Source organism: Bactrocera neohumeralis, chromosome 6 (assembly GCF_024586455.1).
Source record: "Bactrocera neohumeralis isolate Rockhampton chromosome 6, APGP_CSIRO_Bneo_wtdbg2-racon-allhic-juicebox.fasta_v2, whole genome shotgun sequence".
Classification (NCBI taxonomy): Eukaryota; Metazoa; Arthropoda; class Insecta; order Diptera; family Tephritidae; genus Bactrocera; species Bactrocera neohumeralis.
In genome coordinates, this window is record NC_065923.1 from 39,236,972 (window position 1) to 39,252,194 (window position 15,223).

At 35.2% G+C, this 15,223-nt stretch overlaps 1 protein-coding gene across 1 annotated transcript in view; it reads right to left on the reverse strand.

Annotated features, from left to right (window-relative positions):
• The window catches only part of LOC126763581 (GTP-binding protein Rhes), a 118,595-nt gene that overhangs the window by 41,988 nt on the left and 61,384 nt on the right, over positions 1-15,223 (reverse strand). The window lies entirely within an intron of this gene.

Genomic DNA, 15,223 nt, shown 5'->3' on the forward strand with positions numbered 1-15,223 from the left:
AGAGGATATAGGAACACTGACCAGCTCGTATTTTACTGATAGTGGTTCTAGAGTACCTTTCTTTGCTAGCTCATCAGCTTCACAATTGCCTGCGATTCTGCTGTGGTCTGGTACCCATATCAGTCTTATCACAAAAACACTCGATGCTATTGATAGCGAGGTTAGGCACTCCTTGACTAGCCCTGAAGGCACTGTTAATGAGTTCAAAGCTAGTATCGCCGCTCTGCTATCTGAGTGGATGGTCACTTCTCTGAATGAAGTAGGCTGCACTCCGGACCATTAAATCTATTGCTACCTTAATGGCTGCAATCTCGGTCTGAAAAACACTGTAATAATCAAGAAGCTCCTTACAGTAAACCGTTCCAACAACCTTACTCTCAAGTTTTGATTCATCCATAAAGAGGTTTACTGACGAAAGAGATCAGTTTGGCGACTCCATGATTCAAGTGAACCGGTATGAAGTCAAAGTGAAGGAGGATTTCCGAGTGTGCAGAGAAATGTTCTTTTAGGAACCCCGAAGCAATTTATGTAGAATAAATAATACATTTTATTATTTCTGCTTTTATATAATCCCGCTTCTAGTCTTTATTTTCAACTATTCTTAAAAATGAAAGTAATGCAATTCACTTTGGAGTCACACTATTAGAGCTTTCAAACGTTCTGGATTCATAGTTGCTAGATATAAGAAAAGGAATGAGGGGAGTTTATTTCTGGTGATTTCACAATGGGGCTCCTAAAGTCCTGGCTGCCTGCCGTTGACAGACAACCAATTAACCTACCCACCTACCTAAAAAAGGTCACAGGTAAAAGAAATAATGCAAGAAGTGGCACAACTCAGGTAATAACCTTGTTTACACTCTTGCACCGACTATTCTATATTCATATCCATAGAAAGTCACCTAGTAATGTTTGAAGAAATAATGTGTAGCGAAAATTGTCGTGGCCAGATGTTAAAACAAGCGACCGCAGTGGTAATTTTCTGTCATTTGTGGCATAAATATTTAATGGTTGCGCCACCTAAACTGTCAGCCAGATCCAAATCACAACAAAGCAAAACAAATATACCATGTATACATATTTATATGTATATGAACACATGTATATATAGATGGTTTAATTCTATAAGTTTCTTACATATCCTAAAAGCAACCAGAAGGAATTGAAATATACATATTGAGAAAAATATTTTTTTTTTTCACAAAGAAGTCCATAAATTTTGTAACTCAAATATTTTTGGTAGTAATCGGGTCACTGTGCATCGACTTGCTGGTCCTGTTAGTAAATAGTCAATCAGTGGAACTCATTCGAAGGCTTTTCTCTCTGTATTTGATTTTTCGGAAACATTTTTATGTCGTTTGGAAGTCAATTGCTATTAAGGGTCATAAATTTACAGCAAGAGACGTTATCTCTTACGCAGTTGGGCGCTCATTGGAAGCATAAATGCGCAACGAATGGAAGCATATGTATATTTATTAGTATATACATATGTGTCGTCACAATCAAATATAATATATGCAATAAACATTCACACTCTCATTCGTACTATATAAAACACTAACATGAAATTGTTTTCCAATAAAATACTCCAATGGCATAAGTTCGTCCATTCATCCATCCATTGTAGATATTTGGAAAAAGAGTATAGATGTCGAGAAAGACAATTGCTGTAAGCAATTGTAGGAAATGAAAGACACTTTATTTGTTTGGAATACTAATATGTGCGTTTTCATGAAGAGACAAATTATTTTCGGGATATGTCGAGTAAAAACACTGAGATACCTTATTGAAATTTGATAGGTGAAACCCTTGACACTCTCTTGGGTTGCGCTTACATTTAGATTAAATTTGATATTTCAAAAAGTAAGGAAGAGCTAAGCTCGGGTGTAATCGAACATTTTATACTCTTGCAATTTGCAGGGTCAAAGATAGGACAATACCTTCAGGCGCATAAAGTTTGTAAGTTATATGGGGTTTAAGGAAAGTTTTCTACCGATTTTATCGAGTTTTGGAACAAAGATACATTGTTATTGGCAAAACACGTTAAGATAACTCACATTTTGACCGATATATGCGGTATAAAGTAAACCGGATGCTCGAAAATCTTTATATTCGGCAAAAAGTCTGTGGAAACTTAGTTTTTTGGGAAGGTTATTCTACATATATTCGATGAAACAGAATTTCAAATTTTTTCTCGGTTTTTTTTTTTTGTAATTAAATTTATTCAATATTGTTTTTAGTTTTGCAGTGTCAGATTTTCCAATTTTAGTCCTGTCATCGCAGCAAATACATAAATATGTCAAAATAAAATATTGGATAGTCGAAAAAGTATTTTCGTATTTTGTCAATAGATGTTGTTACAGTCGTATATCTCCAGTGCTACCAACCACATTGTGTCATACAATATAATGTTGGAAAGGCGAGATTTTAGGCTTCACACAAACAGCTGTTCAAAAATGAATAAAATAATGAAGAAATTTGCTTTATTTTGAAAGTTTTGTGTAAAAAGGGCATAATGCCACGCAAGCCACCAATGAAATTTGTGAAGTTTACGGAGACGTTGCTGTATCAGTTCGTGTAGCACAACAACGGTTCGCTCGCTTCCATTCTGGAAATTTCGATTTACACTGATGGAATAATGTCTCTAGCGGAAAAATGGCAAAGAGTGATCGACCAAAATGGTACATATTTGTTCATTTATATATTTGTATTAAAATAAGTCGAAGAAATACGAAAAGACTTTTTCGACTACCCAATATTAAACTCATGTCATAATGTTCTGTTGTGTTTCCAGCTAGTTCAACTCAAGAAAATCAAATTGTAAATTAGTTATTTCTGGTCATATTTAGTTAGCCTTTTATTTGCAGCAACGCCGGTAATTATTTTACACGCATATTGTGTTCTGCTTCTAATTTCCTCGTTATACCTTTCCCCATATATGTATGTATACACGTGTATAGAAACGTACATATGTACAAGAAATGATTCATAAAAACTGAAAATACTCTTGAAAATATCCATATCTGGGAAATAAGTTTCTACACATACATATGTACATGTATGTAAGTAATATCTTTGTACTGGTAATATATAAATGCAAATAATTTATGCACATACACATATTCGGATTCGATATATAAATATAATCGTACATATAAAGCTTGGTACGGATATATGTTATTTATATATACATAAATATGGAAGGTTTCCAATTGTGGTCTCTAATTGTGTTGCTACATTGCAATGCAAACACCTGTTTGCGGTCGCGTTCTTCCCTATAGTGTTTGCAATTGCTTGAACATATCAGTATATACAAGTTTACAATTAAATAACTACACAGTAAGCACGGAGCTATTAACATTAGCGGTTGATATTGCCGTAAGGTGTAACGCTACGTGACCTACTTTAACGCTGTTTAGGGCAATGGGTGAATAAATGAAATATAAGCTAATAACACTATTACAAAACCATTCTATAATCGATATAAGATATTTAATATTAATATTTGTTAATCTCAATGCAGGAAAGTTCTCTTCTATCAAATAAATTGGTACATGACGCATTGTGGGACCGCATTTTCGAATACGGATGATCAGATAATTAAGTGTTCTTTCGGTCATTTTTAATATAGCAAGACCTGTAATTTTTATACTCTCGCAACAAAGTTGCCAAAGAGAGTATTATAGTTTTGTTCACATAACGGTTGTTTGTAAGTCCTAAAACTAAAAGAGTCAGATATAGGGTTATGTATACCAAAGTGATCAGGGTGACGAGTAGAGTTGAAATCCGGATGTCTGTCTGTCCGTTCGTCCGTCTGTCCGTCCGTGCAAGCTGTAACTTGAGTAAAAATTGAGATATCATGATGAAACTTGGTTCACGTATTTCTTGGCTCCATAAGAAGGTTAAGTTCGGAGATGGGCAAAATCGACCCACTGCCACGCCCATAAAATGGTGAAAACCGAAACCCAATAAAGTGTCATAACTAAGCCATAAATAAAGATATTAAAGTGAAATTTGGCACAAAGGATCGCATTAGGAAGGGGCATATTTGGACGTAATTTTTTGGAAAAGTGAGCGTGGCCCCGCCCCCTACTAAGTTTTTTGTACATATCTCGGAAACTACTATAGCTATGCCAACCAAACTCTACAGAGTCGTTTCCTTCGGACATTTCCATGTACAGTTCAAAAATGGAAGAAATCGGATAATAATCACGCCCACCTCCCATACAAAGGTTATGTTGAAAATCACTAAAAGTGCCTTAACCGACTAACAAAACACGTAGGAAACACTAAATTTTACGGAAGAAATGGCAGAAGGAAGCTGCACCCAGGCTTTTTTTAAAAATTGAAAATGGGTGTGGCGTCGCCCACTTATGGACCAAAAATCATATCTCAGGAACTCTTCACCGATTTCAGTGAAATTTGGTGTATAATATTTCCTTAACACCCTGATGACATGTACGAAATATGGGTGAAATCGGTTCACAACCACGCCTTCTTCCAATATAACGCTATTTTGAATTCCATCTGATGCCTTCTCTGCATACATTAGGAACCAATGATGATAGCGGAATAAAACTTCACAAAAATACGGTATTTGAAAAATATGTAAATGATGTATAATGAAATCTCGATTATCACTTTATAATGCGAGAGTATAAAATGTTCGGTGACACCCGAACTTAGCCCTTCCTTACTTGTTTTCATTGTATTCAGTAATGATAAGAATTCATCATCGATATAGAAGATATACGCAAGATAAACGTTTACAAATTATTAAATTTTATTTTCAAAATAATCGTTCTCCACTTGCAACTTTTAGTGTGCCATTTGATGGTCGCAGTGATCGTTCACCTGTGCTCGCTACTCCTTGAGTTGTTGAAAAATTCGAGAGTAATTTTTTTTTTCATAGTGTTCAAATGCTAATCAGATGAAGAACCGCACAAAGTAATGACAATTTTCCTGCTGTTCTGGCAAGCTAAATACCGTAATTTGTCAATTACAAGACGTTTTCAAGAATTTGGGCTGAAATCCGTGTGAAATTGGAACAGCTTGAAAACCATTTATATGAGAAAATCATTTTCTCCGATGAGGCTTACTTTCATCTGAGTGGTGCGATAAATAAACAAAACTTTCGATTCTGGTGCGAAGAAAATACACAAATTATTCTTGAACGAAGATGTAATAAATGGAAAGGACATCATTCATTGCTATTTACGTTGAGTAGGAGGTGTGATCAGAGAATAATACAAATTTTTATGAACAAAAAAAAAAAAAAACATTTACTCATTTGGGGCAGCATTGTTTTAGCCAAGAATTCACCGAAAAATTATTCCTTTCTTTGAGCAAAGGCTCACAAACACACGTCTAATCTTAGCGGCTATAACAGACAAAGTAACTAATGGATATATGAACAGCTGATTCCCGTTATTTTCTTAATATATATCGTATAGAAGAAACTAAAGCGGTTGTTGCAAAGTTCTATATAAAGAGTATATAAACAGGTCAACTTTACCATATAAAGTTTATGATAAAAATGCTAAAATTAAAAAAAGATCGATTTCGGCAGTCTAAAAAAAAAGAGTTGCCATATGTTAGATTCACTAATTGAATTTAGCTCTGCTCTCTTATTTTCATTGAAACTGTCAATTAAAAAGTAATGACAACAGTTTAGTCAAACAAATAATCATTCATAAATTAAAAACCTGATAAGAAAATTTAAATGAAATTCAATAACATATTTCCAGCAGACCGTTTTCATTACTGCTTGCTTCACAACAATGGTGCATAATTAATTTTAAGAAATTCTTCATTCCTCTCATTTTAAAAGTCAATAACAAAGAATATAATACGGCGTAGTAAAAGCACAAATATTTTGGTTTACGCTTATGTTTGTTTAAATTTCCGACCATATTTTAATATTCGCTTCATTGGAATTTTTTTCCGGATCGTAATTTATTATTCACATTGTTGGACTATGATGAGGGTCGCCGCACGCAGACCGCATGTCACAGTGCCTGCAAAAATGAGTTTGGGCAAATAAAATTTATAAGAACTGTGCATATAAGAACCATAAGAAAGTATTTTTATTAGTATTATGACAACGACCTTCATATTTTGCATACACAGACGCTATTTTTTGATGACTATGTCAAACGTTAGCCGAAATAAAAATTGACCGTACATGATGAGGGAACTGAATCGCTTAACGTCACTCATACGCCCCGCACGTCCGAATGCATGTAAGCCAACACATATCTGTATGTATGTACGTTTAAATATGTAAATACCTAAAATGTTGAATAACAGTAAAGGTGCAATGAGTTTACGGTTTTGGGCTTGTTAAAAACTGACATTTGTTGTGCTCTCCGTTGGCAAGCTAATAATTCATCTCACATTAGATCTTTTGTTTTTCCGTTGGGCAAAACATATAGTAATACATATATATTATACTATATGATAGACTTAATTTATTTTATTATTGTAATTAATTTTGATACTCTTGCGACATGCTAAATTCTGCTTATATAAAATATTTTTTGCTGAAATCTGACAATTGTCATCCCACAGGATATCAACAAGTGAAAGATATGAGTAACTTACATTGAAAAGAGTTGACTAACTGATTAGCTAGTCGTTGATGAAAGTTGCTAAGTTGTAATAACTAGTTAAAATGACTATAGTTGAAGTTTAGTTTATATTTAACACTTCAATTCGTACAGAATATTATAAAACTAAGAATGTTAGCTTGGTACATAAATAAATCTATGTTTTCTGTTTATATGCTAATTTGTCCCTTGAAGTTATTCATAGCCATCCTGTTCATATGTATGTATTCTGCTTGTTTCACCATTCTTTTCATGCAGTCACTGAACTTATGTTCGCAAATTGCGCTTTTTCTGCATAGTTCTACTCCTTTTACTTTTTGTAATTTTGCATGTGGTCACGTGGTTCATAAAGCAAATTTTATTTGTGTCAGCCTGTGTAAGTTTTTTCTTGTTGCTGTGCCTTCAATAAGAGCAAAGGAGCGCGTAAAGGGTTGCTCTTAGCTTTTATGGGTTTGAATTCATGCGGCGGAAACTGAAGCGAAAAGAAAATGTAATATGCTTGGATGAAAACAAGGAAGAAGAAGGAACTTTTTTGTTAAATTAAATATGAAACCTGACTACTTGACCAGCACCACAGTTTCACGTTTTGTTTGCTCAGCTTAGCCAATTCACGGATTCTACTTAACCTAAATTGCAATGCCTTAGCAAACCGAAATAAAAGGAAAAGTGCATGGAAAACCGGTCAACCGTGAAATAGGTCAACAAATTATCTTAAATGACCACAAAGGCGCTAATACTAATCAATCATTTGTTCGACATCTGTGTGTTGAATATCTGACAAAGGGTGACTTGCTAAGTGAAGCAAAACGGAGGAGAAAGAGAGGCTAATGAACTGCTGCAGGGGGGTACGTAGAAACAAATGTCAGGAGAGGTTTTCTGTTTATGCTGGATGAGAAAGTTACATCAAAATCATTCTCAGATTAAGAGCAACAATCTGATTGTAGTACAATCAAAGTACGGCTTGAATCGTGCAGAGAGCGTTAAGTACCTGATTCTTGTGGTTGTTCGACTTTGCAACAGCTGACTGTTAGCACTAGCACGTAAGTTAATTCGTTTTACACGAAGATTTCTTAGCGACCCCGATTTAATTACTTACCTAAAAAGCTTTACATTTATTCTTTACAAAACAATGTCTATCTATGAGATCAAATCAAATGGTGCAGGAGTGTAGAGAGCGGCTGAATAGTCTTGCACAACGTTACCAAGGGAGCTGGCTGAAGAGCTTGCCAACTCCGCAGCTTCCACTAACATGGTAGCACTTGAACCTTTCATCGCGGTGGGTCCTCATACAATTAAAAGGCTGCTCCGCAAAGAAGAAGGATTAGGCAGAGAGAGGTATTTACACCAACTCCAAGGCATGCGCCATGCCATGTTGGAAATGAGGGATTACAACCTCAGCGGGTTTAAATATGCAATCAACCTCCCTAGTGACAAACTCAGTCTACTTGTCGCATTCTCCACTGGCTACTGTATGTTGAAGAAGCACCTATGTATATACCGGACCTAGCTTCTTATGCAAATTGCCAGTTCTGCGACTCCAGAACACTGCTATTGGACTGTATGGCAATCTGCAAACGCTGAATAAAGGCCCTTTGGTCTATGTTTCCACAGAGGGATCAGACTGTTGGAATGTTTCAGTATGCTGGGGTAATGTGAGTCGTTGTGACTTAGGAGAGAGCATAATAGACCCAAGGTCCCGGTGCAATCCTCATATATCTGTCTTATATTTTTCTTTACACTTGGGTGGGGTTTGAACCTCCAAGAACCCACTTTGCTTACGTCCTTGAACTTCTGCATATTTTCGCATACGGTTTTCATTTATTCCTGTCTTTTGTTTCATAATAAGAGCGTAAGCTAGGCAAATATAGCTACAAAATAACATTATTCTTTTCCTTTTGTGACTTAAAATGCACATTGAAAACAATAAAAGCTGACAATAGCCTAAGGAAGTTGCATAATTAAATTAACTAATATTCAGTACAATAGTTTGTACATTCAAAATAATTTTATTCGTCAGAAATATGGCAATCAACACTACTAAAACGTATAACTGTAGTAGATATGTACTCTTAGATTCTTAGATCGAGATATCTAGTTTTATGACATGAGTAGAGCAGAAGGGAGATAACAAAAATTTGTAGTGATTATTCAACTACGTCGCAATATTTACCATTTAAAACAAAATTGTTTACCTTTGTTTATATATAAATAAGAATGAGCACAAAATACCCAATGAATTCTAAACCACTTTGACTAGAATTCTATCACTCAGCGTAGCTTTTACTTTACCAGGATTCCTGTTGAAGTAAATTCCCAACAGATTGAATCAACTTTTTCCTGCTTGTATTTCTTTTACATTTTCATGGAATCTGAATTCGCATGTGTAAATAAATAAAGTGAACACACTTTCATATCCGACCTGCAAGCGCTTTTAAAAAATACAAACCAATATGTGTACACGTATTTACGGATGTGTGTGGGGCTCAAATGCACTGCTTGAAAGCTAGTGATTGAGCAATTGCGCTTAGTGAGTGCTAACTTCGATTGACTTATGATATAAATAAATAAAGAACGTGTGTTTGCGCAAGCAGACGTCATGCAGTTCCGACTAGACTCTCGACTCGTTTAAGCAAATGATGGAGTATGTGATTGCATGACCATTCTTTAGAATTAATTCCCGTAGAATTCAATGAAAGTATCGGTTTTTCCAATAGGGATGATAATATGTATTTCTAAAAGTCGTTCCGGTCAATTTTTTTATGTCACGATCTGTATTTTTTTCATGTTATTCAGTAATGTATACAAATCTTCTTCTTCTTAATTGGCGTAGAAACCGAAAATACCGATGTTAATGAGCGATTATAGTCAAATTCGAGGTTCGCGCTGAGTTAACAACAGCGCGCCAGTCGTTTCTTCTTTTCGCTACGTGGCGCCAATTGATATTCCAAAAGCCAGGTCCTTCTCCACTTGGTCTGTCAATTATTATGACAATCTTCATGCGCCGAAACTGTGTAATGGCGGACTGATTATGACCCCCGGCGGGTACAGCGTCGAATCAAACGTATTCAATTTCCAGCTGAAAATGGTTCCGTCCATTCGGACAACATGACACAAGGAAATCCAGCGTAGCCGCTGTTTTTCACACGGCCAGATATATGTCGATGTCATCATATTCTCCAGAACAGCTCATCGTTCCATCGAATGCGAAATTCACCGTGGCCAACGCGGTCTTTCGCAGAACTTTTCTCTCGAAAACTCGCAACGTCGACTCATCAGTTGTTGACATCGTCCAAAACCACCTCTGCACCATATAGCAGGACGGGAATTTGAGTGACTTATAGATTGAATCAACTTTTTGTTTGTCGAGAGAGGACTTATGGAATCTGAATTGCCTACTCAGCCATCAAAAGGGGGGTCTCTCATCCGAGGCTGCTTTTGGTTTTTCATTGGGGTGTTTTTTTTACGTGGCGGGTCCCAAACCCAGCGCACAACCCTTGTAGGGAATGTTTCGCCTTCTGACTTTAGCTCGCCTTCGAACGGATGTTCTTAGGCTACCCAGAGGATACTTGGTCAAAGACCGGAAGTAGTGATTGCTTGAGCCATGTGTAAAAGAATCGTTTCTGGTCATTCCCAAGTGAATGGCGGTCAGAGAACTTTCCTCACTTGCGTGAACTTCTACACCTGACTCCATCCTCCAATGTATACAAATACATCATGGAAAGATTTACGCAAGAACAACGTTTACAAAATATTCAATTTGGTGATCAAAATAATCGTTTTCCAATTGCAAATCTTCGTACGCTTTTGTCATTTCATGGTTGTAATAAGCATCAACCGCTGTTTGTTATCGGTCGAGTTGTTGAAAATTTTGGGCGTACATTTTCTTTACAAAATGTTGAAGTGCCCATAAGAACCGCTCGAAATAATAAAAATATTGCAGCGGCTTAGCGGCTGAATACCTCACTTTATCAAGAATTCGGACTGAAAACCAAAGAACAATATGGCGAATTTTGAGGAATGATTTGAGCTTGCATCCGTATAAAATAATTTTCACTTAAGAACTGAATCAATTGAAGTATCGTAAACGTTGTGAATTTGCCTTTGAACAAATCGAAAACGACAACGATTTTTTTAAGAAAATCATCTTCTCCGATGAGGCTCACTTTCATCTCAGTGGTGCGGTAAATAAAGAAGCTGCTGATTCTGAGCGAATCACACAAAGAATTCATAACAATCATTAAATTCACCTAAAATTACAGTTTGATGTGCTTTTCGGTCTGGTGGAACCATCGGTTCATAGTTCATAAGTTGTGATTTAACACCATTAGCCTACTTCTTGTGGAGTTATTTGAAGTCATTGGTCTCTAGCAAAAAACCAGACTCTCTTCAAGCTTTGAAAGTCAATATTGAACGTGCTTTTCATGACGTACGACTTAATTTAGTAGAAAAAGTACTCCAAAATTGGATTCATCGAACTCGTTCCAGCAAGTCGTTGATTTTCAATTGTATGTTTCAAATTACACCAGATTCCTTACAGAAAAACATTACTTCCAACAATTTTATGATCTTTTAAGCTTTAAAAATATGAAGTTATTGAAATGAACAAGAAACTCGACTTATGTTAAAATGTAGTATGTTCAGAAAACCTTTCCACGCAAATCATTACAGAGTGACAAATAAATGTTCACACACTTAAGTTGCCCAAATGTTAGATCAAAATCAAGTTCTAATAAGAAAACTTGAATCTGTGAACGCTATTATACAGGATTTGGTCTGAGTCTATTTAAAAGAAAATTATTGAAAAATTCATTAAAAATTTTCAAAACAGGCTCCTTCTGCGTCGATGTAGCGTTGCCAGCGCGATTTCCAAGCATTGAAGGCGAGGTGCATGATTACCTTACATTACCTATACGTAATATAAGACAGCATTTCTGTTGACGATCAAAATATTTAAGTACTGAAAATATTGATTGAATATTGAAATATAATAACTTTTTTGATTATAACTCCAGCATTTTGTTTATTTTTATGGATAATGAAATAAATAGATAAATATATCATAAATATCTTAAAAACCTTGAGGCCCTAAAATTCCTACCTCTTAATTTAGAGCTTAGTTATGTCACTTTATATGTTTTCTGTTAAAGGGCCCATACACGACACACAAATCCATTTTGCGTTCGTTCTTCATACAGTTAACATGTGCGACAGGCAAGCGGAACATTTCTTTGAATTTATTTCTAATGTAGCACTTTTATCTATTTCTTTGTATTTCGTTAATAAGTTATTCCAACTTTTATTTTTCTCAATTTTATTTCTATATTTATCATTTTTCGTTTGTCAAATTGCCACTTCATTTTTTTATAATATCAATAAATTCTGATGCGAAATCTTTATTAAGGCGGAGCCTGCTTTAGAAGCTTCAAAAAATCGATTTTTGTTCTTTTGCTTAAATCTCTTTAAAATTATCTAAGAATATGTCCCCAAAGTTATAGATGAGAATTCGAAATATTATCGAAGCTAGAATGGAAATAGTGGCCGAGCGTCTGGCAGATATATGAGCGCTTGGGCTAAAAGCGAAAACTTTGAAGCGCGATTTCTCGGTTTTTCATTTTTACGATTATTTTTAATTGGCGGGCAGAAAAAAAACTAAACGTGGTATGGAATTGGGGCAAAGTTTGTTATCTTTGGCATAAAATTATCTCCTATTTAAACTAAAAAAAACTTAGAAAAGTCAAGTTTGAACAAATTTTTAAACAACATAAAGTAAACTTTTTTTGGTCAAAAGCCAATTTTTTTCAAATTTTAAAACAATTTGTAAAATTTTACATTTTTCTTTGGTATTTTCTTAGTTTAACTAGAAAATAAATTATAAAAAAATTTGAGTCACTTTGAATCTCAAAGATTTCGTATCCAAAAAAATTGTGAAAGATGTTCAAATATATAACTATATAGCCTAGAAATTTCGCTTGAATCAATTATTTCTTTTCCTCCCAAAGCAGGCTGCCCCTTAACACTTTTGTTGATTTTGTGCGGACACGCGCACAATCCCATACATGAGTAAACCGCATGCGTACACGTACCGATCGAACGCACATGTGTGTTGCGTATCACAGATGGAACTGAATCTATTTCAAGTTCACAATCTAGTCGCCTCGCTCCAAATTTAGCACATTCAGTTACTGATCTGATTGGATTTATTATTTTTATCTGCATTCTACACTTTGCAACTTCAACTTATATTCAAAAATGGAGACAGTCTTTATTTTGTTTCTGAAATAAAATGGCAAATTTCTGGATTATATTTCTTTTACTTTATAGCTTTTCAGAGTAGTAAAATTACTAATAAGTCAATTTATTCTTTAGGGAAATTTCCCCCATTTCCCCCTCTGAATCCGCGACTGAGTATCCGCAATCATACCCATATGTTCAACAAACATTTACACTCTCGTACGTAAAAGAGGATAGATGTCGAGAAAGACCATTGCTGTTAGCAATTGTAGAAAATATTCGAAGCGTTATTTTTTTGGAATACTAAAATGTTCGTCTTCCTGCTGAGACAAATTGACTTCGGAATATTTTGAGTAAAACCACTGAGAACACCTCGTTTTTGTTGTTATCTACAAATATTAAAAAATCTAGCGAAAAGGTATAACTTCACGTTCGACGAAATGGTGAATATAGTATTATCAAATTTGGTATCATGTTAACTTGTTTCGAATATCATAGAATAACTTAGTTTTTATAGCAACAAACTTAGTTTTTTATTATATTTTTGTTCACATAACGGTTGTTTGTAAGTCCTAAAATAAAAGAGCCTGATATAGGGTTATATATACCAAAGTGATCAGGTGACGATAGACTTAAGAAATGCGGATGTGTGTCCGTCCGTCCGTCTATCCGTCCGTCCGTGCAAGCTGTAACTTGAGTAAAAATTGAGATATCATGATGAAACTTGGTATACGTATTTCTTGGCTCCATAAGAAGGTTAAGTTCGAAGATGGGCAAAATCGGCCTACTGCCACGCGCACAAAATGGCGAAAACCGAAACCTATAAAGTGTCATAACTAAGCCATAAATAAAGATATTAAATTGAAATTTGGCACAAAGAAATTTGGATCGCATTAGGGAGGGTCATATTTGGACGTAATTTTTTGGAAAGTGGGTTTCAGTGGCCCCGCCCCCTACTGAAGTTTTTTGTACATATCTCGGAAATTACTATTATGTCACCAAACTCTACAAAGTCGGTTCCTTCAGGCATTTCCATATACACTTTAAAAAGGGAAGAAATCGGATACTAACATAACCACGCCCACGTCAAAAAAAAAACGTCAGAAACACTAAATTTTACGGAAGAAATTGCAGAATCAAGCTGCACCCAGGCTTTTTTTAAAAATTGAAAATGGGCGTGGCCTCGCCCACTTACTGGACCAAAAACCATATTCAGGAACTACTAGACCGATTTCAAAGGATAATTCGGTATATAATATTTGATGACATGTACGAAATATGGGTGAAATCGGTTCACAACCACGTTCTTCCAATATAACGCTATTTTGAATTCCATCTGATGCCTTTTCAGTATAATACGAGTATATACATTAGGAACCAATGTTGATAGCGGAATAAAACTTTACAAAAATACGGTATTTGAAAAATATGTAAATGACGTATAATATTTCTGTGATTATCACTTTATCATGCGAGAAGTATAAAATTTCGGTGACACCCGAACTTAGCCCTTCCTTACTTGTTTTTCTATAATTTACTTCCCGGCAGAGAAAGTTGTACTAAAAATAGTTGGGGTATAGAAATGGAAGCTGACTGCATACATTTGTATTCTTGACATTGATCAGGTATATAGTACTTAAGAACATATGTATGTACTTTCAAGCAATTTCATATACCAGTATATTGAAATATAAGCATATTTATGGAGTGAAGTCAGCCGGACGTTTCAAAATCGTGAATATCAGTTATATGGGGCTAAGGCAAGTTTTCACCCACTATGATCCATTTAAGTGACATTTTTATTAGTCAACACGCTAACTCGTTTTACTAAGATAACTCAGATATTGGTCGATAAATGCGGTATAAAGTAATCCGGATTTCTAACTTAATTTTATGCTTAGTTATGGTATTTTATACGCTTTCGATTAATGGCCTTTGCAGGCGTTACAGTGGACCGATTACGCTTACCTATGAACTCGTTCTCGGCAAGGAACACATGTATCATGTTCGTCAACTCGTTACGTGGAAAGACTATTATACTTTGTAGCAACATACTGCAAGAGTGTAAAAATAGTTAGTAATAAATAAATATCCCAATGGTATCATATACTACATAGTATAAGTTTTGACCACCGGAAAAACAAAAGACCTAATGAGAGATGAATTATTAGTTTGCCAACTGACAGCACATCAACTGCCAGCTTTTATCAAGCTCAAAACGTAAATTCATAGCACCTTTACTGTTATTCAACATTTTAGGTATTTACATATTTCAGCGTTCATACATACATATATGTGTTGGCTTATATGCATTCAGACTTGAGGGGCGTATGAGTGACGTTAAGCGATTCAGTTCCCTCATGATGTACATGCTGTACGGTCAAGTT